Here is a 5195-nt window from a genome sequence, read left to right on the forward strand (position 1 = left end):
CCTCTGAGCTGAACCATAGGCTTCCTGTGTGTGGACAGACTGTGATCAGTTCTCTGAGCTGGACCATATCAGGAAGCATTCCCTTTTGTAATGCCCTCAACAATTTGAGAGTATGCATTTCATATGCTTGTAGATGGTCTACTTAATGATGCCTTTCTGTAGCTGTATCTGGTTCATGCATTCCAGGTAGAAGCATGACATTTTGTTTTCAGTGTCAGGTGCATAGAGCAAACCCAGATCAGCCATTGCAAGTTACGCTAGCTTCCTTCATTTGGTCCTGGTGGCATCTCCAGGGTTCTCCACCATAATGACATTGTTTTCCCTTTGTGATAGCTTACTATTTTGTTGTACCGTATTTTGAGATGTCCATTATCCTATACCATATCTGTGCATCACCTGACAGCTACCATCTACTTTGGGGTGCCTGATTGAATTGGTGAGTGTTGGTTCACCTTGTCTAGTCACTGTGATGATTTCCAATTGTTCAATAATTATGACAAGCATTAAGAAAACAACAATATTTATTTATAAGATTTTGAATGAATAGGAACACTCATACACTGCTGGCGAGGTGATAAACCTTCAGAAATAAGTATTTAGCTTATTTAAAAAAATACAAATATGAGGGCTGGAGAGATGGCTCGGGTGGGTCAGTGCACTTGCTGTGCAAGGATGAGGATGTGAGTTTGAATCTCCAGGACCTTATAAAGATGCAGGCACAGTTACACATGCCTGGAAATTCAGTGTTGAAGGATGGTGACCCACCAGCCTAGCCAAAATCATGAGCTTATAGTTCAGTGAGAGGCTGCCTCAGGCAGTATGGCAGAGACAATAGAGGAAGACACTCAACACCCCTTTCTGGCCTCTATACATGCACGTTCATAGGCATATACCACATATACACACCACATTACACACGACACACATGTCCATGCACACACATAAATAAATAGATAAAATAGATTCACCACGTGACTCAAGTGTACCGTTTCTGGGTATTGACTTGAAGCACTCTAGGTCTCCATGTCACTGAGATATTTGCAGATCATGCTTGCTGCAGCGCTATTCATGATAAGTTATGCAACCATCCTAGGTGTCCAACAGTAGAGGGATGGGGATGAAAGGTGAGGTAGGTGTCCTATGCGGGAAAATGGATGCAACTGGAAATGCTCATGGCAAGCCTATCTCAAAGACGAATCTATTTTCTTTTGTCTTTGGTGGTTCCTAGATTTTTCTAAAATCGTTCACGTGATGGGGATCAAATGGGGATTTTTAAATGGCCATTCATACCTGTTATTGTTTCATTACTGAGACTTGACAGAAACAAGTTAAAGCAGGACAAACACCTCTTGCCTCACAGGTTCAGAGGAGCAGTCCTTGATTGCTCGGCCCCATGTGCTTGGAAAGAACACGATGTCAGTGACAATTCATGTCAGAGTTTCTTCGCTGCATGGTAGGCAGGATGCAGGGATAGTTAGGAATCAGAAATGGCCAATATTCCAGAGACTTACTTCTTGCAGTTAGATTTCACCTCTCAAAGATTCCAATACTGTACAAAACAGTACTATTATATTTTTTAAATAGTGTTTTTTTATTTGTGTGTGTGTGTATGTGTTTGTGTGTGTGGTGTGCACATGGGTGCATATGCTTATGGAGTCCACTAGAGGGCATTGGATCCCCTGGAGCTGGAGTGACAGGATGGTAGGCTCCTGATGTGGGTGCTGAGATCTTGACACAGGACAGGTGGAAGAGCAGAAAGCTCTCTTAACCACCAAGCTATCTCTTCAAACCAGGCTATTTGTTTTAAATAAAATTTTATTGTGAGAAAGAACTTTTCATTCTATTTACACATTTATTGTTTCTGTATGGACCTAGAGATTCTCATCCTATTTCCTGCATATCATCTACAGGACAGAGTACATACATACTGTTGTGATATCATATTTGTCTCAGCCTAGTCCCACAGTGGCATGGATTCAGTGTTTACAGCCTGTCTGTTTGCCATAGTAATACTGCTCACTTCTTGGTTGGCTGAAGTTTATCATCCAGTATTTCCTTAACAAGACCCTATGGGATTTAGAGTCTCAAAATTCATATACACTTTAAAATATTCCCCCTTTCCCTTTAACAGCTTCATTGAGTTACAATTCATATGCCATACAATTCAGCCATCTGAATTTTCCAATTCAATGCTCTTAACCATATCTGGATTCAGGCAATCCTCACCAGAATCAATTTTAGGACTTGTTTTTGTCAGTCCACACAGGAACTTAGTACCCCTTCAGAGTCTTCCCATTTCTCCAGAATCTCCATTTCCCCCAGTTCTAGTAAAAAATCAAAACAAAACTAATGACTGTGTGGATTTTCCCTATCCTAGATTTTTCTTACAAATGGAATGAGACACTATAGTATTTTTTGACTAAGTTCTTTTACTCATCTTGTTTCCAAGTGTCTTAATTTCTTTTCCCATTAATTTATCAAATTATGGGAGAAAGTGTTTTTTTGGGTTCATGATTGTGTCATTGTGTAGAAGTCAAGGCAGGGACTTGAAACATTATGTCCACATTAATAGAGAATACAGAGAAGTGAATGCACATGTGATCACTTGCTTGTTTGCTTGTAATCAGCTTGATTTTTCCACTCTTACACAGTTCACACCCCCTGCCTAGGGAATGGTGCAGCCCATAGTGGGTTGGGTCTTCCCTCACCATTTAACTTAAAGCAATCCCCATACAAACACGCCCACAGGCCAAACCAATGTAGGCAATCTTTCATGGAAGCTGTCTTCCTAGGTGATTCAAGGTATTATTGAGTTGATAATGAAAGCTAACCACCACACTAAGGTTCATCAATGTTATAGCAAGCCTTAGTTGATTGCCTTTCTACGTCTAATACTTTTGCATGACTATATCATATTTTATTTATCCATTAATCAGTGACTGGATGTTTGGGTTTTTGGTGCTGTGAACATATGTCTGTTTGTTCTTTTATGGGAGTGTATTTTTGTTTCTCTTGAGAACACACCTTGGAATGGAGCTTATGGATCATATTTGGGTCAAATGGTCATACAGTGTTTATTATTTTGAGGAGCTTGTGCAATATATATATATATATATATATTTGTGTGTATATACATACTGATCTATATATATGTATAATTATTTATAAATATTTATAAAATAAATAATTATACATATATATATCAGTATGTGTATATACACACATATACACATACATATATGCAGGTATATATGATATATAATATATAATCATTTTTGCCAACATCACAGATGTGTTCCACCTCTACCTCAATTTTTATCATGATGACTAAGCTCAGTTGTCAATCTGATGAGATCTAAAATTACCTAGATGATAGACCTCTAGCCATGTCTGTGGGATACTATCTTGATGAAGTTAATTAAGATGGCAAAATTTGCCCATAGGCACCATTCCTTGTACTGGGACCTTGGAATGAATAAAAAGGAGAGAGCGAGCTGAGCACAGCATTCATCTCTGCCTGTGTTCTGACTTGGGCACATGCAATGTCCCTAGCTCTGTCGTGCTCCTGCTATCATGCCTTCTTAATATGAAGGATAGCACGCTGAACTGTGAGCTAAAATAAAGCCATCCTCCCTTAGGATGCTTTTGAGAGCATTTTACCACAGCAACGAGCAAAGTAACTAAGATACGGATCATTTCATTTATTATACCAGCTATACTTTGTTGTTGCAGCCGTCATACCAGATGTGAAACACCATCATATCGTGGTTTTGATGTACAATTATTAGGTGGCCCTGATCTTAGTACGTTTTCACCTGTTCCTTGTCCTGAAGTCTATTTGTGGATAGACTACACTCACCTTTTTTTTTAAAAAAATATTTGTTTATTTTTAATTATTTGTGTATGAATGTGTGTCTGTGCGTGAGTATGGGCACATAGTACAGGTGCCCATGGAGGACAGAAAAGGGAGGTGTATGCCTGGTGTTGGAATTCCAGGTCACTCTGAGTCACCGATGTGAATGCTGGGAACCTGGGAACGGAACTCAGATCCTTTTTGAGAGGATCAAGTGCTTTTAACAATTCAGCCAACTTAGAAGCTCAACCTGCCCATTTTACAATTAGATCATTCAACTTTTTCATTCCTGCGCTCTGTGCATTTTTTACAAGTTCTGGATAAAATCCTTTTGTTAGATACATGATTTGCAAATACTTTCTCCAAGATGTGGGCCGCTTGCCCCCACTTTCTGGATGATGTCCTGGCAGGCATATGTCTTTGTAGTTTGTAAGAAGATGAGTTATGTTTTTCCTTTCATTGCCCTTGCTTTTGACACCATGTCTAAGAAACCATTGCCTATTCCAAGGGCATCCAAAGATGCCACTAATGTCTATTCCAGCCACATTTAATGTCACACATATGTGTATTATACACCATGACCTATTGCTTACCTTCTCTTTTTTATACACTCCAGGATCCCAGCTCAAAGAAAGGTGCCATCCATAATGGACCTTTCCATCTCGATTAAGCAAATCAAGATAACCTCCCACAAGCATGCCTAGAAGCCTGTCTCCTTGGTGACTATAGATGTCATTAAGTTGACAATTGAAATCAACCATTATACCAAGGATGGTCTTGAACCTCTCCCTGTACCACCACATCCTGCATTCCAGCTTGTATTTCATCTCAATCTTGTCTCGCTAGATTTTTATTATTGCTCATATTTCTGCCTTCAGCTCCAGTTCTTGTTCTTTATAATGCCCCATTAAATGTCTTTTTGAATGAAGGCCTTGTAACTCCAGATCTATGTTCAAAGACCGTATTTTCCTATGTGACTTTTTGATGTGCGATCTCCCTTTCTCTATTCCCTCTTCATCCTTGCACAGTTCCTGTTTATGTTCTGTCTTAGCCCTTTTGATTTACAGTTTGTATTGGGTTGAAATGAGTTTTTCCTTGGGCATATCATTTAGGGAAGTATTCTGTGCCAGGAGGAATAGCTGTCTGGCTGATTCTTATTCAGTTTTTCAGTCTAGAAGTAACTCCCCACTTTTAGGTAGAACTCTGTCTGTGTGAACAGACCTTAACTCACCTGAGCCAACAGAAGTGGGCTCACATTTCAGCCCTTCTTGAGCATTTTATGTCACCTGTTTCATGAAGTTCAGACACTCTTGTCCCAGGGTTCATTTTCCTTCCCCTCCCT

Source organism: Microtus ochrogaster, chromosome 2 (assembly GCF_000317375.1).
Source record: "Microtus ochrogaster isolate Prairie Vole_2 chromosome 2, MicOch1.0, whole genome shotgun sequence".
Lineage (NCBI taxonomy): Eukaryota > Metazoa > Chordata > Mammalia > Rodentia > Cricetidae > Microtus > Microtus ochrogaster.